The sequence below is a fragment of the Pezoporus occidentalis genome, unplaced genomic scaffold (genome assembly GCF_034315485.1).
Source record: "Pezoporus occidentalis ecotype Australia unplaced genomic scaffold, CSIRO_AGI_Poc_V1 ctg18, whole genome shotgun sequence".
Lineage (NCBI taxonomy): Eukaryota > Metazoa > Chordata > Aves > Psittaciformes > Psittacidae > Pezoporus > Pezoporus occidentalis.
The window spans coordinates 1,060,544-1,087,894 of NW_026913640.1; the positions used below are offsets into that span (position 1 = coordinate 1,060,544).

Consider the following 27,351-nt stretch of genomic DNA (forward strand, 5'->3'; position numbering starts at 1 on the left):
ACAAATTCAGCATTGAATCTAGATCACATAGCTTCCCACAGTTCATAGGAAAGCATATGAGTGTGAAATTTGAAATTAAGACTACTGAATACACTTAATTCAGAGCTATCATGCTATATACTATAATTTATAGTATAAAACAGTATCATAGGATTATATTGCAGTATAGTACAATAATACACTGTGTGGTTTTCAGAGTGGATCTAAACAAGGGTATAAACTTTAAATCACTGAAAAAGAATTCCAAACCAAGAAAAATCTAAAAGTGTTTAGCCCACATTACAGCTTATCTTTTACAAGCACCTTTTCAGCCTATATCCCAGCTATTGAGCTTTTGCCCTTCTGAGATCTAACTGAAATGTTTCTCCTGTTTTGTGGAAGAATGACTGTCCTTTTTTACAAAATGATAGTAAAAATAAGAAGTGGGGGTATGCAGAGGAAGAAAGGCCCAGATTCAACTCATTCCTGGGAACTATTAGTTGTGCTCATACCTGGTATTATGCCCATTTCATTCTCCAAGTGCCTCTTCAGCAGATTTCTTTTATTAACTTAACTTTCTTTGAAGATTTTCCAAGCAGAGGCTGAAATGACACATCGTTTTACTACCATACTCAGAGCTCCCGCCCCCCTCATCTGAGAGGAAGTTCTCTCAGTGGCTTCTCCTTGAAACAGGTGGATAGCAATATATGTGTGCTGGGTAAGAACAACTCTAAATCTTCCTTCCCCAAAGCAGATGCTGGAAAAAAGGCATCTTAGCATCTAGGTTTTCTGATGATAAAGCAATAACTGATCAAAACCTCACCATGTTTATGGGGAAAGGTGCTTCCACTGGAAAAGTTTAAAACTGCAGGGGAGGGGTAGACAGAAGAGAAGGGAAAACAAGTCCTTTAGACCAACTGGAACAAGTCCAGAGGAGGGCCACAAGGGCCTTGAGCACCTCCCATATGAAGACAGGCTGAGAAAGTTGGGGCTGTTCAGCCTGAAGAAGAGAAGGCTGCGTGGAGACCTCATAGCAGCCTTCCAGTATCTGAAGGGAGCCTATAAGGATGCTGGAGAGGGACTCTTTATAAGAGACTGTAGTGATAAGACAAGGGGTGATGTGTTTAAACTTAAACAGGGGAAGTTCAGGTTAGATACAAGGAAGAAGTTCTTTACTGTGAGGGTGGTGAGGCACTGGAACAGGATACTGGAACAGGAAGCGATAAATGCTCCGTGCCTGGCAGTGTTCAAGGCCAGGTTGAATGGAGTCCTGGGTGACATGTTTTAGTGTGTGCAGTCCCTGCCTATGTCCTTTTTTCTTTTTTTTTTTTTTCTTCAACTGGATGAGAAATGGGAATGTTTTTGAAATCTTAGGAGTTTTAATGGGATAAGAAGTATGACTGTCTGTGCTCAATAATTTGCCCATCACTGTGCCATTGACATATGAATACTGTCTTAGAAGATATCATCCTGAAACGTTTCAAAACCATTCATTTTATTTTAAAATCATAAAATCCCTTGTTTTTATCTCCCATCTCAGATGTAAACAGTGTGTTTAGAGCCAGAACCAGGCCAATTTGAAACATTTTGTTCTCATAGTCAGGAGGTACTAAATTTAAGAGTGCTAGTGAGCCAACACCTGCTACAAATAAAAGATAGGCCCAACTTCATGCTCCAAATTTATTTCTCAGTGCATACGGGAGATGTGGTAAATCTCCAATAGGCTGCTGAACAGTTTCTAGGGCAAAACACACATAGCCAACAGTACTAGTTGGCTATGAAAGAGTAATTTTTCAATGGGTTATTGCTAAGGGACAGTCTAAATTTGTAAGCATTTTGAGATGAAATTTCTTTATATGCAGACTCGTTAAAATGTAGAAGCAAACTGCATAAATCTGTTTCAGTAGAAACTGAATATAGAGAAGGAAAAATTCAGAGACTGTAACGTTTGATTCAGAGACATAGCTGATGAGATCAGAGTTATATTTGTACTTCAAAGAAAATATGAGGGCCAATGAATCATGACATTTCTCTTCTGGAAATGAAATGTACATTTAGTTCTATCGTATGCCAAGAATAACATTTTAAAGCATTGTGTATGTTTTCTTGTGGTTCTCAGTGCAAGAGCAAATGTCACACTGAGAGGACTTATGTCATTAATTATAGAATCATAGAATAGTTAGGGTTGGAAAGGACCTTAAGATCATCTAGTTCCAACCCCTCTGCCACGGGTAGGGACACCTCACACTAAACCATGTCACCCAAGGCTCTGTCCAACCTGGCCTTGAACACCACCAGGGATGGAGTATTCATGGCTTCCTTGGGCAACCCATTCCAGTGCCCTCACCAGCCTCACAGTAAAGAACTTCCTCCTTATATCCAATGTAAACCTCCCCTGTTTAATCCGTTACCCCTTGTCCTAACACTACAGTCACTAATGAATAGTCCCTCCCCAGCACCCCTAAAGTCCCCTTTCAGATACTGGAAACCTGCTATGAGGTCTAATAGGTAGAAAAATGCATTTTGATTTAGATATAATCTGAAAATTTGCTGTTAAAAATACAAGGATTTCCATACTCAATTATTCAATCTTTTTTTCATGTTTTTTGCTTGGTTGGGTTGGGTTTTTGTCTGTTTGTTGGTTTTGGGGGGCTTTGTTTGTTTGTTTGTGTTTCTTTTTTGGGGGGGGGGTTAATATATTTTTGTATACAGGGCTCCTACAGAGTCACAGTTCAAAAAAAGACTTTGTCTGAATAACAAATCCAGCTGCACACAATCACACTGCTTTACTACCCTTTCTAGGTCCCTCTCTGAAATACTCTTCCGCTAAGATATCTACCAAAATGAGAAAATCTAGTTAACAGGTTTTCTATGGCCATTTTCATCATGCTGATGAGCTCATATTTATTCATGTATTCTCAATTTGTATGTGATTTATCCACCTGTGCATAGAAATGCATATTACAGGTTACTTTAGACAAGCAATGGCACAGGCTTCAGTGAGACATCTGGAAGCATAGCAAGGATCCTGGATACATGTACAGGATACTAGTGTATGCTGAAATCAATAAAGAATACCATTGTTGCTGGTTTTGCATGCTAGTTGTATTTTGGTAGACATTGTTACGACAAAATGAAATATAATTATATGTTTTACTCTGGGAATAAAATCTCTGAGCCTTCAAGGCAAAGATCATCTCTTCCTTAAGTGTTAGTAGAGAATCTAGTTTTGACCTCTAGGAGTCACCATACCAGTAATGCTACTGCTACAACTAAGAAGCATATAAATTTAAAATCCCAAATACACAATCTAACCAGGAAACAAAAAGGAACAAAATGTAAATCCACTCTGACAGTGCCAGGGTAGTACTATCAGACTAGATGGAAATTATCTGTACAGCTTTGCATCTTATTGTATGCTTCACAGATTCCTGACAGCAATTTCAGAAACCACTAGAGTTGTCTCTGATAACGAAGTTTCTGGATGGCGTCTGTTTGACCAATGTTGGAAATAAATTATGCTATTCATTTTCCTGTTATTCTAACAATAGCCTTGATAACATGCAAATAACACAGTTTGCAGACATATAGAAAAGCAAAGCACATACAGTCATATCTGCTTTTTTTTCTGTTTGCTTGCTGCTTAAAATTTGCAGACATGCAGCTACTGACCGTGTTCTATCAATTTTAAATATACACCTCTTCTTCTTCTGTGAGCTGCTCCTCATCATTATTATCCTCTTTTGTACAGGTCAACAAATAAAACAGATAACTGGTTTACAACTGACGTGTTGAAGTGATACTTAACATTGCAGAAACTCAGAGTATTCTCCATCAGAGAAAGCTGGACCATGACACTCCTATTTCACATTCTAAGTCCAAGAAAGCCTTTGTATCTTGGCTGCTTTGTATCCTTTCCCACCAATAATTTTGCCATGACCTGTTTATTACCAGGTTTGTAAAATCAGGCTTAAAAACAGCTCCTCAGACAGACCCCCACTTACTGTAATGGAATTTTACCATGCATTCATCCTATTTTATGCAGACTCAAAATTTGGCTCATATTTCACAATGTTGTTATAAATAGGCAAACATGCTGGCTTCATAGGGTCATTTATAAGCTCTGCATATTGGCTCTTTTCCTGTAATTTTGGTTTATGAGAACTTTTGTACTTCTTCTGTACACTTCTCCTGACTTCTGCATTTCTCTGCTGTCAATATGAAGAGCTAATGAAAATAGAAAAAACAGCTCTCAGCTTCCTACAGGAATGTGTGCTTCCACATTCTACTTTGTAATGCCTAGATTTCAACTTGGATGACAATGACATACTACCTAAAAAATATTCTTATGCTTTTTCAAAAATATCATTAGAGCTGGCTTAGAATAGCTGCTTCATTCATTCCTGTATGGATGAAACATTCAAATGTAGAGATTTTCTTTCAGTAGACATGCGTGACAGCTTTTTATTCCCCCTCATAACAACTGTTTATATTTTATTGGAAAATCAAGTGATGAAAATATTTGAAAATTTGAAAACAGTCATTTTTATGGAGAAAAACTGTGACAGCTTTTGCCCCAGCCTCATAGCAAAAGTAGTTTGCATGCTTTCTGTTATTACCGTTCACCATGTGGCAGATTCTCTGGTTAGAAAACACTTTCATGTAATGCACTATCGCCTCCTGCTCCTGGGACTTCTATCTTTAGTGAATCATTGAAGGCTGAGTATGACTGGGGAATGTGACCAGAAAGAGAAAGCAGTGATAGAAGGAAATCACCCTATATGATGCAACTCCTGGGGCAGAAGCATTTCTAAGCAGGAATATATGTTTTCAGTGAATTACATGAGATTCATACATGCAGTTCTTCAATTTTTTAATTAAAACTTTTCATATGTTCAGGGTTGTTTTGAAGAAAAGTACGTTTTATCAAAACTGGATTTCCATTAGCAAAAAGTAGGTCTTGGTTGTTTTGTTTTGCTTATCACTTAGAAGTATAGATGTAGCACTGAAGGAGAAAACATGGCAGAATTGCTTTGAAAACTGTTGAACTCTACAGAGTACATTTACAGAGGTAGAACAAGCATAAACTATTGCTTTTCACATTTATCTGAATCCCCCTCCAATGGCAACTTATTTCCAGCACATTCTACATCCTTAACTGCGTGCCTGCAAATCCTAAAGGACATAAAATACCTTCTTTAGCTTCTCCACTTTCTGAGATGGAGAAGACCTTGCAGTTCCGCATGGTCATAGTTTTCATGTAATAGGAATTAACAAAAAAATAATCCCCAAACTTATGTCAAAAGGCCTGAAAGAACTGTCAACATCAATCCTTTCTATTTTCACAAAAAAAAAGAAAAAACAAAAGAAAAAACAACCACCAAAAAATAAAACACCCCCCAAAACCCCCAAACAAACAAAAAGAAATCCATCATTGTATCATGGAATCATAGAATGGTTTGGGTTGAAAGGGACCTTAAAGCTCATCTATTTTGAAAATCCCCTGTGATGGGCAGGAGCACCTACCACTAGACCAGGTTGCTGAAGGCCCCATCCAACCTGGCCTTGAACATTTCCAGAGAGATGTGACAGACACAGCTCCTCTGGGCAACCTTTGCCAGTGCCTCATCACCCTCATAATGAATAAATTTTTCCTAATATCTAAACTAAATCTACACCCTTTAAGCTTAAAAAGAAGCAATTTTTAGAATCATACTGAACAATCATTATTGTCTTGATTTATGACAACCATTCAGGTCACATTTTCACAGATTTTTTTACTTAATTTTTATATAATTTAAAAATATCAATATAAGTTGATATGTAATTCACATTTATTGATGAGTGCAAAAATCATAGAATAGTTAGGGCTGGAAAGGACCTTAAGCTCATCAAGTTCCAACTCACCTGCCATGGGCAGGGACACCTCACACTAAACCATGGCACTCAAGGCTTCATCCAGCCTGGCCTTGAACACTGCCAGGGATGGAGCATTCACAACTTCCCTGGGCAACCCATTCCAGTGCCTCACCACCCTAACAGGAAAGACTTCCTTTTTTATATCCAATCTAAACTTCCCCTGTTTAAGTTTTAACCCATTACCCCTTGTCCTATCACTACAGTCCCCAATGAAGAGTCCATCCTCAGCATCCCTATAGCTCCCCTTCAGATACTGGAAGGCTGCTATGAGGCTCCATGCAGCCTTCTCTTCTCCAGGCTGGACAGCCCCAACTTCCTCAGCCTGTCTTCATATGGGAGATGCTCCAGTCCCCTGATCATCCTTGTGGCCCTTCTCTGGACTTGTTCCAACAGTTCCATGTCCTTTTTATGCTGAGGATACCAGAACTGCACACAATACACCAAGCGAGATCTCAAGAGAGTAGAGGGGCAGGATCACCTCCTTTGACCTGCTGGTCACGCTCCTCTTGATGCAGCCCAGGATATGGTTGGCTTTCTCGCCTTCAGGCTCACACTGAAGCTGGCTCATGTTCATTTTCTCATCGACCAACACCCCCAAGTCCTTCTCCGCAGGGCTGCTCTGAATCTCTTCTCTGCCCACCCTGTAGCTGTGCCTGGGATTGCTCCGACCCAGGTGTAGGACCTTGCATTTGGCATAGTTAAACTTCATAAGGTTGGCATCAGCCCACCTTAAAAGCATGTCAAGGTCCCTCTGGATGGCATTCCCTCCCTCCAGTGTATCATCACCCAAACGACACAGCTTGGTGTCACCGGCAAACCTGTGAAGCTTTGCGTATTTTTGCACTGTCAAAAAAGTTAGCTCTTCACTGCACTCCTGCACCCTTGTCAACAGATTGTCCATACAACATTCAGGTTAGTTTATGTTGGAGTTTCTTTTTTTGAGTGTTCCTCCCTCAACAAAACCCTGTATGGCAGGTCAGGTATGGAGGCACCTGCTTTGGCTCCCTTCCCTCCTTGACAACACTACCCCAGCAAGGTCTGCACCGCCAAACACCCATTTGTGACTTCATGTTATACCTCTGAACATTCAGCTCACACCTCTATTTCTTGACATAAAAAGAGAGTAGCGCAGCACTCAGATTATTTTGAATGCTTTTGGTGAGGTGAGATGGGGAGAGGGAGAGAAGAAAAAGTTCCCCAAACCTTCAGAACTAAAAGAAACCCAAACATGTAAAATCCAAAATTAGCTTTGCGAGATCACTCAGATTGTGTGATTGTGCCCTCTGTTAAAAAAATACAGGTGCTCTCTGGGTAGCATTAATGACATAAGATGAAACCTTACCAAACTCCAGTAAAACTATAGGGCTATTTGTTGAACAAGACAGTTATAAAACATGTCACCCATGTTTTCAAGCAGGTTGGGTGCCAATCTGGGAAACACACTTGTTATCGCCTGGGTCCTTCTAGGTCATGGGATGAACTTTGCTTAATGAAGATTAATGATGAAAAAAAGAAAGTAGAAAAACAAGCATTTCATAGAATCATAGAATAGTTAGGGTTGGAAAGGACCTTAAGATTACCTAGTTCCAACCCCCTGCCATGGGCGGGGACACCTCTGTCACCCAAGGCTCTGTCCAACCTGGCCTTGAACACTGCCAGGAATGGAACATTCAGAACCTCCCTGGGCACCCCATTCCAGTGCCTCACCACCCTTACAGTAAAGAACTTCTTCCTTATATCCAATCTAAACTTCCCCTGTTTAAGTTTTAACATTTTGGCATTGAGCCATTGGCCAAATCTCTTTGTGTTTATGTCTTTAATATCTTTTATATTTATATAATTTGTATCTTTAACTAGAATATTCCAGGTGGGACACTAAGACATCAGACAAAATGCTACGATTGAAACACCGCCTCTTTATTACGTAAAGAGACATTAATCACAAGAAGGAAGACAATATATTTTTCCTTCAGCTTCTTTGTAATTTTCTAAGATGGATTTATTTTTTATTAGATAAATGCTTTTATGGTGCTAGACAGAAAATTGCCAGTGTTCAGAGTCTGGATCATGTCTTGCTATCACATAAGATTTAGTTCACAGATGAAACTGGCAAGGTGCAGCAGATGATGACTGAGACCATTTGTTGACAAGAAATATTTTATAACTTCATGCATAATACAGGGTTAAATTGCCATGCAGTGCAACTCTGGATTAAGCTGACTTCCTCCAAACCTTCCTGTGAGCTTCAGTAGCTTTGAAAAACATTTCTGAGAATACATCTGAAAATAATACTTCAAAGCAACATGTCAAAAAGTAGCAAATTTAAAGAGTGGTTTTGGAGCATACCTAGGAAAGTCAGCTCAGTCTGACTTTCAGAATTACTGGTTGTCATGGTTTAAGCCCAGTTGGCAACTAAGTGCCTGTTCCTGGTGAAAAATTTCTTTGTCTAAACAGCTTTTGGTCTTTTAGCACGAGCCAGTTAAATTGTGAGAAAGGATACCGCTGCAAAACCAAATATAACTGATTCCTTAAGAGAAAACAGTTCTCCATATACTGTTCAACTCCAGAATTAGAAAGCCAGGGAAGTTCAGGAATGTGTGTGAGATTTAGTGCTCCTAACAGGGCTATTAATAAAACATTTTGGGCTTCTAAAATAGTTTTCTTTATCCTCTTGTGATAAAGAAATAACTACAGTACAGCATCCACTGCTCACAGTGAATTTTTTTTTAGGATTAAAGGAGAGAAAAAGAGGCAAATTTGGATGGGATCTTATAAAAAGAAAGGATTTCTGTGCTATAGTTGGCAGGAGAGTGTAGCTTGGATGGTGGTCTGTGTGGGGGCCCCATGCTGAGCAGGCAGCTGAGAGCTGGCTGCAGGTGCTGGGAAGGGAGGGAGGTAGTAACCCAAGCTGCAGGTCTCTGGGCCTGTGAATGCCCTCAGGGCTCTTGAAAAGACTGGTGGCTGTAGCCATCTCACTGGTGACTGTGGATGGAGAAGCCCCCCCTGCTGAGCTGCCATGGAATCTGTTGGTATGTGTTGCCTTACAGAAATCCAAAGGGATTTGAAAAATATTTGTGACCCATCCAGCTATCTGACTGTCACTGCCTGGTGCTTGAATGATGACTGGTGACATTTCTGCAAGGTTACCAAATCAGTAGAGCTACTACAATCTGTATCATTTCCCTGACGCAGAGTCATTCTGAACAAGAGACAAAAAAGAGATAAAGAAATCTCTTGAATATCTCAGGTTGCCAGAATATCAATTCAAGAAAAAACAAAGCCAAAGCCAACCAACCAAACATAACCACACACAACCCTCCATCCCCAACATCAGCAAGCTAGAAGTCAAGACTTTAATTGGCTTATCAGACACTGACGAGAATATTAATATTATAGAAGTGAGGAATGTACGGCTTGGTCAGGTAGGGACAAGGCGTATTTATTTGTATAGAAGTAGTCAGTAATATAAAAAAATGACACAAAGTATTTGTTCTGGGCATTTTAGAAAAAATGAAACTGAGAAGAAATACAGAAGCAGTCTAATTATGCACATGAAGGCTGCAAAGAATAATTGAATAAGCTCTTTGCAAAGACCTGGATGAAGTGGCTTATTTATTGAACACATATAATTTATATGTTCAATTTCGGAGGTGATTAAGTTGGCCCATCCACCTAAGTAAGGCCAGTAAATTCTCGCTGTCAAGAAAGATGACGCATCATGACATCAAGTTCCCTTTAAGCCCCTACCTGCTATCACTCCTAACCTCTCCTCCAGCTTTTGTCACCCACATGATCTCTCCTTCCTTCCTTCATCCTTAGGGTCATAACTTCCCCAACAATCAGTTTATTAACTGATTAATGTCCAATTAAGTTGATACAATAGTTTGAGAGATTACAAGAGGAGAAATTAGTCTAGATTCAAGGAGAAGCTTTCTACCAGCAGTGGGAATTGAGCATTAGAATGGTTTAGGTGGCAGGCCTATGGTGTTTCCAACTTAAAAGTAGTATAGAGCTGCAGAAGCATCTGTCAAGCATGATTCAGTGGTGGTCATTTCTGCATTAGGATGCTTTAGGCTGCTAGCAGCTCCATAAAGCTCCTCTTCAGTGAGTCATTGCAGTCACCAACCTTGACACGTACTTCAGGACTTACAGAAGTCTAAATGCAGAGTTCAAAACTGAGTATCCTGCCCTTTTTATAGTCTTTACCTCTGTTACTGCAATTGTCAATAGCTGTGCTTTTATTTTGAAGACCTTGCCTGATGAAGTTGAACACAGCATCTCTCAGCTCCTCCAGCATCACTGTGCCTCTCGAGGCTGCTGCACACCCCCTGGCTCCAGCAGCCTTGCCCGTGGCTGAAACACAGTGATGAAGTGACGTGTCTCCTATGTCAGGAAAGTAATTACAAATACTTTTTCACCATGATTGTAGTCCTGTTCTTCCCTGTCTAATAGTACACCTCAAAGCCAGTGGTATCTAGCACCAGGGCTATCTTCTCATGGGGTAGAGGCAGTTCTTTAACTAGGAAACATAATAAGGATGTGCAGCATGTAGAGGATTTCTATGCCTTTGCCCTCCTGTAGGATTTCTTCAAAGGCCAAGATTAATCTAACCATGCATTCCTTATAACATCTTTTTTGTTTATTGAAGGATAAAAAGTAAAAAGTCTTCCTTTTTACTCTGCAGGAGTTACTTCTTTTCACTAACAGTAATCCATTAAGACCAATCATGGAGAAAGTTACTTTGGAAAGATTTATTTTCTCAAAATCAAATATATAAATTTCATGAGCCATCAGACCTCAGCAGTTTCCCAAGATAGAAACAAGACATGAAAGTGTCATTAATACTTAAAGAAAACAACAAAACAAAAACCAACCAACCAAAAAAAAAAAAAAAAACACCCCACCCCACCCCCCCCCCCAAAAAAAACACCAACAAAGCAACCGAAAAAAAACACCAAAAACCCCCACAAAACACCACACATTCAAATTTAGCATTTTAGATGGTTTATATTGACTGGTTTGGAAACAGTTGTTCAGGAGACAAAGCATGAAAAATGTTCTTTATTCATATGTGAGGTATGAAAGCAACTAGTTAATAGAAATTTTTTTCTAGGGTGACAGATGAAACAGTTCTTAGATTATGAAGTGATTTAATGTTAAAACTGAATCATGACAAATACAAATATTTTAGCAGAGGAGAAAGTCTCTACAGACATAAAATTGTTACAGAAATCAAGAAGGAAAACAGTCACAGGATCTCTGCAATTAGAAACTTTGATTTTTCCATAGTTCAAGCAATCTCTTTAGTTTTGGGAAACAATAAATTTTAACATGCGTAATGAACCTAAAAATTACTGAAAATCTTGACAGTCACTTTCACATATGATAGAGAATAATTTCCACCCACAAAATTATCTAAGAGAGGAAAAAAAATATTTCTAGCAAGTCATGAAATACTACAGTATGTATTTAGGCAAAATCTGCAGGTAGCAGTGGTGAAAAGTGTACCGTCTCAGTGAGAATGCCATCATTGCGTTATATTTCATAATTCATATGATGTCAACCAAACTCTAGAAGGTACTTACTGAAAAAGCTTTTGGATTTTCATATTCAGGTCTTTTTGCCATGTCTCTGTATCCTTTTCCATGAAGTCCTACTGGACAAAGTCAGCGTTAGCTTGTACAAGTCATTATTATCAACAGTGCTGTGCTAGTTCACACAAACAGACTATTCTATTGTACTAAATATCCTTTGTTTAGTGAATACACTCATATATTGCCATTCTTTTGCAACAACATGTAGAACTTCAGTAGCATATGAAAGTCTTTAAGCTCTACTTCAAATTATCAGACCAGCTGTTTCAAATATTTCTCTCCACTACAGAAGTGTCATTAGTAAAGTTGGATGACTGTTAGAGACGCATTCTCATTATCTCTCATTCTGATATTAAAAATACATTTACATTAACTGCATCTTCTCCTTTTGTATGCTTAGTTATTGTACTCACCGTCAGGAATTTTCAGAAATTTAGTGAACTTAAGATCATTCAACAGAGTATTTGCAAAATCTAGATACTCAGAACTGGAATGAACTGAACTATTGCAGAGGAACATTAAGGAACTGATTTTGTACAATTCATTTCAAACAAATAAAATAGTTATTTCAATATTTTTCTCAGTTCTGCCTCTAATGACTAATAGCGATTTAGGGTCTATATAGATGCTCAGAAAGGCAATTCAGTAGTTCCATTACTCCATAGAGAGTGTGTAGAAAGAGGCAGTACAGGTCCAAACAATATTTACATCATATTCTGTTGCCTCATAGAAATCTTCTGTTGAAAAATCATGCCATGAAATGGAATTGCTCCTTTATTGTATCTCTCTTAATTGCTTAGCCCATCTCAAGGTCTGACAGGTCTAAATTTAAATACCCCTTCATCATCAGACCATGTCTAGGCTCTGGGCCCAGGAGGAACAAACCAGAGCTGCCTGCCCAAGTCCTCACTAATCCTCACTTCCAGTTATGGCACAGTTTTGTGGGTTTTGTAGAAGGGACCAATCCCCCACATATAGACCACGTGATGCCTAGAAAATGAAAGGACACATAGCTTAACAAGCAAACCAGATCATCATCTCAGATGCAGCTGAGATGATGTAACTCAGTTTACCCCATACACTTACAGACATGATATTTGTAAACTCCTCATTTTAAAGTTTCAATATTGCCTACATGTCCTTTCCCAGGAGGCCATTTTCAGAGGTGGTTTTCTGGGCTACAAGATGAGATTCATTGCAGATGTTTATATTAAGGCCAAGTGCCATGTTATGTCTTTGCAGTCATTGAGGAGAAAACAGCATTCCTATGACAAGATGCATCTCACCTATGAAAATATTTTGCTCAAGCATTTTGTCTACATTGCTTGCAGTATACATCATATGCAAGAAAATGCCTCATACAGACATGTGTACTGTAGCTGCTTAACATCTGGTGAGGTGGATTTCACCAGAGACCTTAGGACCTACCTAGAAACTAGGCACCCATAGAAGAAAGATCTGAGCACAATATTAGGTGCTGAGCTATCCTAAGATGGATGCTTCAAGGTTTCAAGGAGCTGACAGCATGACTGTGATAGGTCTCTACCTTCTTGATCCCCAGTAATAGTCCCATCATAGCACTGATGGAAAATAAACTTTTCTTGTGCAAATCGATCACCCTTCCCACAGCAAGGGCACTAGTGAACAGAGGCAGGGTACAGACACAGCAAAGCTGTTGCCCCTTGCTCCCACACAGTCACTCATCAAGTGGTAAAAGGTTAAAGCTCTGCACAGTAAGACATACCTGCCCAAAATATCCAGAGAGATGACATGCTTTAGACTTTCACCAAACTAATCGAAGAACTGTGTAACTATTTTAGGGTGAGCATAGTGCCAAAAAAGATACTGAACCGACATAAAATACTGACCAGTTTCTCTTCTTCAATACAAAATAACTACACACACACGCACAAATGCATGATACACATTTTTCAGTAAGATCATACATGGTCTTTATTCTTTGAATTAGAATTGAGCATGAAATTCTAGAAAATATGTGAGATAAGAAATAAAAAAAAATAAAAGGGTAAAATTAATTTTCTTTGTGAGCCTTTTTCATGCCTCATGCACATGTGCATCAGTACAATCACGTGCACCTTACACATCCGTGCAATGACCGCAAATTGTCTCCACAGCACCATCTATCGGTCTTTCCTTGACTGTAACACATAACTACAGAAAATACACACGTAGAAACTACACATCTCGGGGCTGAAGCAGTATAGCCGTATTCTCGGTGTGCGTGTTCTTCCCTCTGCCCAGCCCAGCTTCTGTCACTCCTCTTCAGCTAAGAATTATGGGCACAATACACTGGAGTAATTGGGGAATATAATGGTATCCATTTATTTTAGGATAAATAGAAGCTCATTTTCTCAGAATTACTCATTAAGCAGTGTTCTAAGAATCTATACAACAAACTATCTTGCTTTTATGTTACACATAGACAATTGTGAAATAAATTTCCATCAGAGTTTAACATCACTTGGAGAATATAATACCAAAAATGTAGCAGAAGACTGCATAAAGCGCTTTGAAATCCAGGAAGCCAATTTCATGCTGTTGTCATACACAAAAAATTAAATAATAATTAAAAAAAAAATAAAAAAAAAACAAAAAGGGAAAGCTACCACTCTAAAAAAAAAAAATAATAAAACCCGTGAGTCTCTTTTAGTTTATTTCTGCCTAGCTATGCACAAGAGTAAAAATTCTGGAAAAAAAAAATCTATTAAAGGAAAGCAACTTCATTTTGAAACATCCTCTGATATCTTCTTGATATACGTCTCTTAATGTCATCAATATGACCTGCCATAAAAAAATATATATGAACATTATGCTTAACTGTTAGTGAGTCTTAGTATGCATAGCAAGACTTAAGCAGTCCTTTATACATAGAAATAATCCTCTTCCAGCACTTTACATACATAAAAACATCTTAAAACAAAACTCCCATACCCCTCTCCATTTTTATCTAAAATGCAGAATCAGTGCACCATCCACTCTAGGCAAGTCTCTTACTGTTGTTACTGCTTACAGGACATTTAATGGTTTTACAAGTGTTTATTATTTCTTCCTAAATACTGTATGCACAGTCATAATGGTGTGATAAAGGAGATTACCACATTGTAAGGAAGAAAACCAAGTCTCAGAAACAGCACAAAAGAAGTATTTACAAGGTAAGAAAAGAACTGATGCCTCAAGCTTGAAAATCATTTATTCCCTTCTTGTTCCATTGTCCATCTGCAAAATGAGTGAATTTTATGTGGTGTCTCAGGTTCTACACACTTTCAACACAACCCACCACCAAGCTGAACTTCTGTTATCCTTCAGATTGTAGAAAACAGATCATTAATATACTGCAAAAGCCATACATTTTTTAAAAACATCACCCTTTCTCACACGTCAAAAGCATTAATGATGTAATTGTCTGGGGAAGAGAGAAGAATAATTATGGAGCTTTAAAGGCTTCATAGAATCATAGAATAGTCAGGGTTGGAAAGGACCTTAAGATCATCTAGTTCCAACCCCCTTGCCATGGGCAGGGACACCTCACGCTAAACCATGTCACCCAAGGCTCAGGCCTTGAACAGCACCAGGGATGGAGCATTCACAACTTCCCTGGGCAACCCATTCCAGTGCCTCACCAGCCTCACAGTAAAGAACTTCTTCCTTATATCCAATCTAAACTTCCCCTGTTTAAGTTTTAACCCGTTACCCCTTGTCCTATCACTAGTCCCTAATGAAGAGTCCATCCCCAGCATCCCTATAGTTCCCCTTCAGATACTGGAAGGCTGCTATGAGGTCTCCACACAGCCTTCTCTTCTCCAGGCTGAGCAGCCCCAACTTCCTCAGCCAGTCTTCATACAGGAGGTGCTCCAGTCCCCTGATCACCCTCATGGCCCTCCTCTGGATTTGTTCCAACAGTTCTATGTCCTTTTTATGTTGAGGACACCAGAACTGTACACAATACTCCAGGTGAGGTCTCACAAGAGCAGAGTAGAGGGGCAGGATCACCTCCTTCGACCTGTTGGTCACAATCCTTTTGATGCAGCCCAGGAAAATAGCTTTATTCTCACCCTTATTCCAAGCAGTAAGTGTAGAAAACAGGGATGCATGCTTCAGTAACGTGCTATCCCAGGTATCTGATAGCCTTAAATTACTCCTGCTGTAAAAAAAATCACTTTGGATATTTTGATTCTTAATCTTCCCCAAAGTGAATATTCTTTCCATTCACAAGCCTTATCTTTAACCTGAACTTCACCCGTTTAAGTTTAAACCCATTACCCCTTGTCTTATCACTACAGTCCCTTATAAAGAGTCCCTCTCCAGCATCCTTATAGGCTCCTTTCAGATACTGGAAGGCTGCTATGAGGTCTCCATGCAGCCTTCTTTACCCCAGGCTGAACAGCCCCAACTTTATGAGCCTGTCTTCCTGCAGGAGATGTTCCAGCCTCCTTATCATTTTCATGCTCCGTGTCTGTCTTATGTTGAGGATACCAAAACTGCACATACTACTCCAAGTGGGGTCTCACAAGAGCAGAGCTTAAGTAGTTAGTCTGTGATTTGTATTTAAAACAGACTTCCAAATAGAGGTCAAGCTAAAATTATGTATGCTTTATCAAAATGTTACTTAAAAAAATAGAGAAGTGATAAAACTGCCAAAAAACACCTTTAGGACAGGATTCAGTTGGCTGGTGCCAACTTTAGGCACTATGGAGCACCTGGCCGGTGAGACTTCCCATCTGCTTCTGTGGGTAGGTGTGGATCTGCTGTCAGGCTGGGGTTATATCAGGTAGCCCACACTACCTTGCAATACCCTAAGGACTCTAAACCAGTGCTAAGGTTAGGCAACCAAATTCCTCAGTTGAAGCCCTATTATCTTAAACCACAATAAGCACAAGTCAAATTCCTGTGCTGGCAGGCACTACTGACCTGATGGTTTTTATGGGTGTCTATCCAAAAGGAAGAATTCCCCATTTTCAGATGTAAAGGCCATGACAGAAACTGTATTTGCTCTCTTTAGCTACATATGCTTCCAAAGTTGAATCATGCTGTTGAAATGAGAGTGCAAACAGATTGGCTGCATGTCTTTCTTAAAAGCATGAAAACTCAGTTTCCAAAAATATCACCTATAAAAAAGGGTACAGTAAGTTTTGGACAAAAAAATGTCTCCTTATAGATGCTCAGAGAATCTTAAAATAGGAAAAAAGCTTCTCTTAGAAAAAGGTTCACGTGTTTCAAAGATATGGATTCCACAAATTTCTCATGTGATGTCTTACAGTGTTTAACTTTTTATAGTTAGAAACATCCTACGTATGTATACTTAAGGTTTTCCTTGATAAGACAAAAAAATGATACTTCTGGTGAACGTGTTAGCTATCTCTTTACAACTGTCTTTTACACAACTATAAACTATGTAATATAACTTAAAGGTATCTTTTCTTATGCAGAACAAGCCCAGTTGGAATATCTCTGAGGGATCACATTACCTTATTATTCACGATGCTCACCTCTAGGCTTCCTGCAGCTTATTTTTTACACCACTGTCAAGCATCAGGTCCAAAGTTGATGCAAAGTGAGAGCAAAACAATGATTTCTCATATGTTATGCTCCTGCTAATACACTCTGAATGACTACTGCTTTCTTGCCAATATCACTTTTTTTGCAACAGTTTCTCATGGCTGACTCTCTCTCTCTGAATGTATGTTCCATTAAAACCTCCAAACTTTTTCTACCAGCCATCTATGTCACCACCTTCTTTTTTTAAAGTGTTGTTCTGTGCTATTCTCATTCCTATTATTTCAAACTCCCTTTTATCAGATCTGAGGGGTATCCATCTTTGAATTCTCATCTGTTCTGACCCATTAAGGCAGAATAAAATCTAGTTACGTACTCTAAAATCACATTTTTACAATTTCAAGAAAGGTCTCCTGGATTTGTTCCTTTTTTAATTATTATTTTTATTTTATTTATGATTTATCATGTGTATAAGATGTCCAACCACCTTTTTTCCCAAACTGATTTGAGGTAAACCTCTCTTTTGAAACCCTGTTTTTTCTTCCCTTAAACATTTGTAATGTATCTGCCTTCTCCTTTAGAAGATCATGAGCACTTCTTCATAATGTAATGTCTTCTCCTTTTCCCAGCCTTTCTTTCTTGAACAGCCTGTACTCTTTTCAATCAACACTTCAACCCTTTGATTTATCCTATGAAGTCTCTGTCTTGCCAATTAAGTTATAGCTTTGTTTGTGGAGCAAGACATCTTGTACTTTCTGTTTATTTCACATACTCTTAGAGATAGCCAAAATGTCTGGCTAGTAGCCCTGGAATCCTGCCTGTTGTTTCCTTTTATCTCTCAATTGAAAGATCCCATTTGTTTTCCAGATTTCAGGTCCTATGCCAGGTTACCAACCTTATAAATACAGACAGGTAAAGGTTCAACTCTTTCAGAAAACAAAGAAGGGATCATTGCTTATGTTTTCCTTCTACTCTTCAACAAACTTTGCTATGCCGCTGCTGTCTTAATGCATTTGCTGTGTAATTGTAAGGATCAGGATTCCATTATCTGATTTTGTGTGTCTGTAATGCTGGTATAGAGCATTCTAGTGTGGATTCAGGTGCCTGTGCATGGGTGTCCAGTGCCCTGTGAGATGTCACACAGTCTAGTGTAACCTTCAGAAACGTACAGGTCAGCTGTAAGATGAGTTCCTCAGCAAGGCAAGGCAAGACAAAAACTATCTGCTCACTTTCTGCAGCTGCCTTGGATAGCCTTGGGAGCATCAAATAGCATGAGGAACTTAGAGACTATTTAGCTCATCCAGAAAACAAAACACCCATTTAAAGCTGAATTTTTCCCTAGGCTTCCATGACTGTATTGAATATATTTCCATTGACTTGATGGGTGGTTAAGACATTCAGCAATTCAAATGCATACACCTAAATTTAGCTGCTTCTAGTCTCGAGCTGAATCCCACTATAGCACTGGGTTTGATCTGCTAGACCTGTGTCTTCCTAAAACCCCTACAGCAAAAGAAAAATCTCAAAAAATGTAACAGCTGGGTTTTCTGAAAGAATGTAAGTACTTACTGGGAAGCACAGACATCTCAAACTAATCATGGAGGACAAAACTAAATGGCTTTGTAAAACACCAGAATTTAATGGATGTCATTCTACTATTTGTTTAAAAATTGCAAAAGAAAGCAGTGAACCTTAGTAGACCAACTGCCACCCGGATGTCAGAAGAATAAGCTTAAATCATTCCAAAACTCTGGGCAGGAGAAGAAAGGAGAAAGAGTTTGCATCATGTCAGTAAAAATAACAGATGTGAATTCTGGAGAACTGACACAAGTAGGTAGGTAAAGAAAGTTTAATTGCTTGGTGTCTACTAAAATGATGAATTGTTGGGATTTAAATGGTAATGAAATGGGAAGTCTGCCTGGAATTCGGCGTACTTCTAATGTAACTTGCAAAAATAAAATTAAATATCAATTTAGCTGCCTATAAAGCTAAGGAACCTGCTTCTATCTATGAAACTACAACCCCAAATATCCCCTCACCTCAATAATTTGTAAATATGGAAAAAAGTCAGACAAGGACCTGCTTGTCATAACTTGAAATTAAGGTTGAGCAAATACCAACATTTGGTGTTGGATTTTTTTTTTTTTTCCAGTAGTTCACTTCTGTTTGAATCTATATATTTTTTATTTTTTTTTTAACCTTTAAATGAAAATAAGCTAAAAAAAAAATATAATATTCTGGTTGACCTGGCATAGAAAAAGAGCCTGAGTCTAAAGGTCCCCCAGCTGAGGTCAGTACTTGCCTCCTCTGGATTAATGTTTTTTCTTCTACTTCTCCTTTCCCTTGCATGTTCCTGCCTCTCTCTTCACTCGCGACCCTTTTCCCCTACTAAGCCTTCACAAGAACAAGAACAATTTCTGCACTAATAAATATTTCACACAAAAATGAAGGATTTCTGCTTTTCCCCTCCCCCCTTCTTTCACAAGTTGTGCTCTTCAGTCATTCAATAAAAGGAATCTCTTTTTGTCAAGTGTTGGAAACTTGAGTTTCAACTAATGGTATTTAAGTACATAAATGGCCATATACTGAGTTATGTGGAAGGCACGACTTAATAGTATGGAATGCCTGGTGTGGGCTGGCAAGTATAATTTACAACTTGCAAAAAGTTCTGGCTGGAAGAAGTGCATGGCCTGTAACAATAGAACTAACAGAATTATCTTGTTACAGATTTCATAGATTAGATTAATACAGAGAAAAAAAATAACAATCCTTATGCTTTGTGACAATGTAGTCTCCAAAACAAACAGTAAACTTTTTAAACTGTAATGTAAGATACTATTGTACTGTGTGATCTAACATTTTATATCATTGCTAATGATGAACAGATCAGTAGAACCATAATTTAAATCACATGAAAATTCTAGAAACCTGAGGAAATCTTCCTCCATAATCCTAAATGAATAAAAGTCAATATGATTTTTTTTAATTAATTGGCTAAGATTATTTTAAATAATTAATTTTCCTTCTTATGTGTAAATCTCCATCTTAGTGAAAAATTGATAATCCTTTAAACTTTCATGCTACTAGTAAGAAAAGCTGTCATTAATACAAAAAGAAAAGATGCTGAGAGTAGGAATATTATTGGACGTTTTACCTGGTACTGACTGAGCAAATCTGGTTAAAATTTCTGCATAGCTTTTACTTTCCTCTTTCAAAATAATGAGCCATCTCTCCATATAAGGCAATTCAGCTTTAGTGGTTTGGGTAAAGTTATGAGGATTCATACCTGTTGCAGGTGTTCTTACCTGTACCTATCAATATTAGAAGGGTAAATCAATTAGCGTTTTCTAAATGCTCCAACTTTCCCTTATTTTTCAAGCTGCCTTTAGTATTTTATTTTTTGTTTGTAGTAGTACAGGAAATGGAACAACAGATACACCCTAGTGATATTTGCACAAACTGCAAGAAAAAGGAGAAGACCTCAGTCTGCTTGATATTTTGGATATGTAAGATTTAGCTGAATTGCAGATGGTCAGCTGCAGGGCATGCATCAGTAGGCGTGCTGAGGAGGATTGTATAACGTGTGGGAAGAATAGAGAAGATCCCAAGGCAGACTCTAATTTGGTGGGATGCAGTGAGCAAATTACAGGAAAGTCCAGCCATTCTGTTGCCATATAACCTCTGAAACAATGTGATGTGTTTCACAGAATATTTCCCCCCCCATACCTCACTCTCCCTGCCACAGTGCTTACTGCTGCAAAATAACTGGCAGCTACCTATGTGCTAGGAATAAAATATACTACCATACACTCAGAGCATTGCAAAGATCCAGACCCCACTGTCCTGAATCAGAGAAAAAAGAATCTATTTACTTAATATTCATCTGAGTAATGCTGCAGAAATTTTATCTGAACATTAGTTTAATTGGGAATTATAAGCATTGGCAAGACCCACAGGAGACTGCTAATGGGTTGTTACATGTAAAATGCCAGAAAGCATAAAGTACATAGATAGTGTCATGTTGCATTCACCCCTGAAAAGAAGAAATGTCACAAAGATGCACATAAAAAGGCAAAGAAAATACTGTTAATTATAGAGGTGTCTGCTCGTAAAAAAAAAAAAAAATAATAAAAATTGAACATTACACTCAAAACAGAACTTGGCTTCTCAAGATCTAGTATGGAAATATATAGGGAAAAAACCACTCTCTACTCTGGGACATGAACAACATATCCTTCTGAAAGGAAGTCTTGCCTGTAGTTCCAATATGTAGTAATGCAGCGCAATCTTGGTAATGCTGATAGCATGCACAAGGGGTACAAATTACAGAATCATAAAATGGTTTGGGTTGGAAGGTACCTTAAGGATCATTTAGTTTCAACCATAGGCAGGGACACCTTCCATTAGACCAGGTTGCTTAAAGCATATTCCAGTAATAGGTAAATCAGCTCAAACTAACAATTACAATGCAATCTAGTGTGGTGTGGCCTTTCCCATGCTTCACTGTGGTCTCTCAGGCTGACTTTGTACTAGGGTGCCTCTCCTTACTCAGTTATCTCTCCTTGCCTTTGTCTAGAGGTGCATGTGTGAGTCAACATGTGTGTGTGTTGCATACATATGCATGCACATGTGTGTGTGCTAGAATGACTGGCTCAGCTTTCCAAAACAGCTGCTTCTGGCATTTGATCTGTATTTGAATGAACATGAGTGGATCTCACGAGTTCAACTAACATCTCTCAGGAAGAGTGACCTGTCACAGCATACCTTTATTGCCCGTAGCTCAGCGGCACTCAGCAGTTTGCTGAGTAGCTCCCCAAAGGCACTACATTTCTGCTGAAATCTTAACAGTAACTAGGTGGGGGCATGTGTAAAATATGTGTGCCAGTGGTTCACACAGCAGACTGATGCAGAGGTTCGATGCTGCAACTATTCACATCCCGGAGATGGCATTTTCACTGCTCAGCGCCTGCTGCACTTAATGCTGTGTAGCTGCATCCTTTCCTTTTCCTCTGCTCCCCGCGGAGGTCTGGTGCCTGTGCCATCAGCTGCCGTCCAGACTGGTGTAGCTGGCAGATCCTTAACATTTGCTGTAACGGCATTTGCAGGCTCGCCTGCTTCCTCAAGCGCTCCACGGCTCAGTGAGCTGAAGTCTCTGCCACAAACACGGGTGAAGCTCAGCACGACGGATACTTTTGCTCTGTTCATCTTTTGCACACACAGATACACAGCTTGTTTCACCCCCTCCTCCTCCACCTCCGCGGGAGCCTGGTGGAAGCAGCTCCTACAAGGAGACGGGAGAAATCAGAAGCGGGTGGCGTGCTGCCTCCTGCTCTCTCGGCAGGCGGGGCCTGGGGCCGGTAAGGGGTGCTCTCCCAGGCGGCGGCGGGACACCGGGGACTCTGCAGGCGGTGGCAGGTGACCCGCTAAGCTCCACGCCTGCACTGTGTCCAGAGCCAGCATGGGGCAGAATCTAAACGCGTCTCAAAAAACGGTCTCCGCCCTTTGCGTACCATTTCTGATCTCGTGCATTTAAATTCTGCCCTATTTTTTTTAGGGAAAGGACAAGTAAAGTGAAAAAATGGTGTCTAGCCTCATCCCGTCCGCTCCTTTATAATGAACCCCGGCTGGGGCTCGGTCCCGCGCAGCCTCCCGTTACCGCCCAGGCCGACCTGACCCCGCTGCACCGGGCGCGGCTGGGGCAGCGCAGGGGCAGGGAAGCACCGCGGCCTGAGCCTCGGCTGGGCGGCACTAGCAGAGCCCTCGCCGAGCCCCAGGCAGGAGCATCGCGAAAGCTACGAGACCAAAGCTCTGCTGCGGGCTGGAACTCCCGCTGGAGAACCGCCAGCGGCAGGCAAGGGAAGGCTCACAGAGCCCCTGATGCGATCGCGTGTAGCGGTCTCGGTCTTTCCCCGCTGCAGAGAGGTATGCTAGCAGACTTTCCGTGGAGCCGGCCGCAGCTCGGTGCTGAGTCTCAGCGATCCTGTGCGGCTCATGTCCTCGGCTCAGCTATGAGCCCAACTCCGGGTCTAGGTGCACGTCCTCCCGGGGAGGCATCTGGGTGAACACTGAGCCGCTCAGCACCCACGAAGGGGCAGAGCGGCCGCGGGAGTGCGCGGAGCCCAGCGAGGTGCGCGGTGCGCTCGCAAGAAGGCGCTGTCGGGCAGCTCCCCTGCGTCCGCGGGGGGCGGTAGGGGGCAGCGCGGCGGTGGCGGCGGGCGGCGGGAGGGCGGGGGGGCGTGAGACAGCGGTTGCCGCCGGCTGAGGAGGGAGCGTACCGGCGAGGAGGAGAAGCCCTACCGTTTGCCCCTCTGCGCTCCGTTCACCTCGAGTTCGTGTTTCCCCTCCCCTCGCCCCCCCCCCTCCCCATGCTGCTCAGCCTGCGCTCCGGAGGGAACGGTCGCATTGGAGGGAGTCGTTACTTTTTACAGCCAGCATGAGGCTCCCCGAGGGAGTAAGGAGATGCCGCGCTGAGCAGCCGGGAAAGAATCTTCTTCTCAGCTGTTGCACCGGAGCCAGGCGGCAGGCGCGGTCCCCGCGGCTAGAGGCAAGGGACAGCCGCTGACTGGTGGGCCCGGGAGTGCCTGCACGTGCTGCGAGCATGAAGGAAATAAAGTAAAACCGGGGAGAAGTGGCTCAAGTGGACAAGAGCCAGTGAAATAAAACAAACACCTTTGAAAGGGATTTAATTCACAGTAAGGGATTGAAGAGGGTGCTACTTCCAAGGGAAAATGTGACCTGTTTAAAACTGTTGAAGGAAGATGCCGGCTGTCAACGCATGCACCTAAACCAAGTAAGTGCTAGTCAACTTTGATATGTTCTCTTTATGCATCTGTGATTACTTTCTTGTCCCTCTGCAAAGACATTAAAATAAAAAAGTCCGCAGGAGGGTCCGAGGTAACTTTTGCGTCGACGCAAGCACAAAGCGAGGTCGTGCACCTCCTTGTTCTCAGTCCTGCAGAGCATTTAAGATCCTTTTCTTGTACGTAATAAGCAGGGTTTTTCCTTCTCAGCCACCGCGGCGGGAAGCAGCACCCCTCGGTAGCCGGTGAGGTGTGACACCTGCAGGGACTCCGCTGCAGGACAGCGGAGCGCCGGTGCAGGCGGCAGGAGGGCGCCGGGGGACCGGGAGGACCCAGCGGCGCAAGGGTCGGCTCCGAGTTTGCCATCAGCTCTGGGCCACGGGGAGGGCGGTGCAAGTGAGGGCATCGCAGGCGCCGGGGGACCCAGTGCATCCGGCCCCCGGCAGTGCCACAGAGTGAGTCGCCGTCTGGTGCAGAGTGGGGGGTGAGAGAAGGGAACAGCGCTGCCGTGCCCCTCACCCCGCCGCGGGGAGCCAGCAGCCGCAGCTGGGGTGCCCCCCGCTGTCCCCACCGCCGAAGAAGACCCTTGGGAAGGTTTAGGTGCTGCCAAGAAGCTTCCGGGGGGACCTGGAGGGTGGCGAAATGCGGGTAGATAGGAGGAGAGCACTCTCAAACGAGCCATGGGACTGCTCACGGAGTACATAAAGTGCTGGTGGGATTCGTCTCCGCGTGGGGCTTACACTTGCAAGATCCGGACTTGAGGCGATTGGACAGAAGCCGTAGTCCTGCTGGAAAGAAGCAGCTGATGCTCTGGAGATTTAGATGCTGACAGAACACCACACTCTGCAAAGGGGCAGAACTGTGAAATTAGCTGCAATTGGCAAAACCTGCAGCCTTGTTAATCTAATGTTTCCCTGTTTTTTTTTACAGGAAAATGTCATTTGTGCGTTTCTGTTTTACTGGAATCAAATGAGAGATTTCCTGTTAGCATGGCAACCGAAATTTAGATTTCTCTAATTGTGCCTCATAAGTGAAATGGCTCTTCCAATACTAAGACACCTTTTAGGTGGAAGTAAATAGAACACTTTACAGTCTGTGTTTTTCTTCCAAAGAATGGGTATTCCTAAAAATAATTAATGAAAAAACATAAACCAGATATTGGACCTTGGTTTCATCTGAGAAGGAAATACTTCTTTTTATAAGAATACAGATTTTCTCATATAGGCAGAACAGGGAATAGTTTATCATAAGCCCTACACACTAAACAAATGCTGACACTACAGCACCTTCAAATCCAATCTACTTGAAATTTCAGATTTAATTGTGCTGCAGTGTCACAGCATGTTTCAGTGTTTACACTACTTTCTCCAAAGCCCAGACCCGGGCAGTTTAGCAAGGTTATCTATGTAAACATACAGATTGTGATGATAAACATACAGAATGTGATAATTCATTCACATAGGCAAGAGTTCTATGTACACTCAGAGAACCCAGGGACTACAGAGGGAGACTGCTTTAGAACTGTTAGAACAGGAGAAATTCTGGACTTACAGAAGACCTAAGTTTATACCCTTTTTTCAGGCAAGACTCAGAAATAGGCTTTTTCACTTAAATCAGCTGAAACTCTCATGGTACGGTTTGTTTTTCCCTTGGTGTTGCCTTCTGTACTGAAAAACCTTGCATTTGCTTGAAGAAGGATGTGGGTTCTTTACTGTAGTCTTTCTTCTTTTTCTTCAGACTTAGGAACAGATGAGACTGTATTTGGAAACAACAAACCAAAAATATGCCTGTCTTTTAAATTCAACTTCAGCCACTTACTCTGACACTATATATAGTAGTCATTGCGCTTAAAATAGCTCCAGAAATAAATTCCATTTCTTATCTAATTTTATTTAGAATCAAATACCGCTAGCTGAAATTTAAGTTAATTGAGGTCAGTACAGATTTAGTATGATTTTGCTTACCTTTTTGAGTATGCCTGCTGAAAATACTGGGTCCCAGGCAGTATGGTTCCACTGTCAGTGAAAGTGGATTTGCATTAGTCCAGTGTGGAGAGCCCACCAAGTATGTGTTGGAGGACACACACAGAGAAACCTCTTAAGGGATTATCTTTCACCTCTGTGTATGTGTATATTGCCTTACTTAAATGACAAGTAAAAATAAGCATGACTGCTGCTCTCCACACTTGACACCTGTCTCCATGCCAGTACACTGTTGAATCTGTTAGCTTTTTCTGGGACTTCATTTATTGAGGTGAGGTGGCAAAATCAGCAGAGAATATCCTGTGCAGCATCTCTTTGTGCCTCTGGTGATTCCAGTAATCAGTGCAAAAAGTGACTGAATTCCTTTTGAAAAGGATGGCTAAGTCACCATGGATTGTTTTATGGAAAGATAACATAGGATCAGTAAGAAAAGACTGTTATAACCTGTTTCGAAAAAAGCAGGCAAGAATAGAGGAAACATTGTTCTATTCAGACACGTAATGGCTTTATGAGCGTCAGATTTACGGTTACCTTTTTCTGTTCAGATTTAACTTGTGCTGGTTTATATTGTGGTTATTTTATCAAATAATTTAAACTACTGAAAGCTAGTTGAAGATAAAACTTTGTGTGTAAATCTTCCATCACCATGTTTTCTGGCAACAGACAAAATACCAGGAAACATCTCTTTTAGAAGCCCTGAATCCATTGAGTAAGATAAGATACACTTGCCCTTACTTTACTCCACTGATCCTGTCTTAGGTAGTATAGCATAGCATTAATATAACACCAGGAGCAATGCTGTCAGGATCCTCATGTCCACTGTGATTTGTTGCTGCAAAACAAATTCACCTGACTAAATACATACTCATTATTACAGTTTTATATAATGAACACAGAGGGAGGCTGAGCAGATTAAATCTTTTTGTAACAGATATTCATGCAAAAATCCTTCATATGTACATTAGCTTTCAGTCAAATAGAATTTGAAACCATTAAAAGATGAACAGCTGACAGAATTGCTTTACATAGTGAAGTTTTCAAATAAATTAAAGGGTTTAATGTGCCATACATAGAAAAGCAACCAATAAATTAATATTATGTATTATATCAGCTTTATCTGAGAGTTTTGAGTTGGGTTTTTTCTCCCTTCAAACTTCTGTTTTGGTTTGAAATCTCAAAGTACTCCTTCCACTCTTCTACAACCACTTATTTCTAATTTAGATAGTGACTGGTGTGAGACAAATACTGAAAACATCCTTGGATAAAAATAAGCTATTTTTCAGCAAATGTGGGCTGAAGCGGAACAAGAAAAGTTCCTTCAATTTAAGTGAATTTTACATATGTCTAAGTGTATGAACCATTCAAACTTAGCCTCCAAAGTGTGTCAGATTCTGCAGGGGCTTGGTCACTGAGCCTCTACTCAGTATACTCATCTGTAAAGCTTCTTCCATATCTTTGCATTTCACATGGACCGTTTGAATGTTATGATAATAGTATCTGGTATCTTATGCAATGGGTGAAGAAGGGAACAGTAGATGGAAAAAGATTTTTCACTGGGCTTTC

General features: G+C 40.7%; 1 protein-coding gene across 2 annotated transcripts in view; it reads left to right on the forward strand.

The window, feature by feature from the left end:
• The first annotated feature begins 23,342 nt into the window (after nt 1-23,342).
• Nucleotides 23,343-27,351, forward strand: part of TRPC4 (transient receptor potential cation channel subfamily C member 4) — a 143,223-nt gene continuing 139,214 nt past the window's right edge. Inside the window, exon 1 of one of the 2 annotated variants that reach the window (XM_062614994.1) lies at nt 23,343-23,800. The gene's annotated coding sequence lies outside the window, so the exon portion shown is untranslated. The remainder of the gene's footprint in view (nt 23,801-27,351) is intronic. The other variant, XM_062614993.1, reaches the window with a different exon arrangement.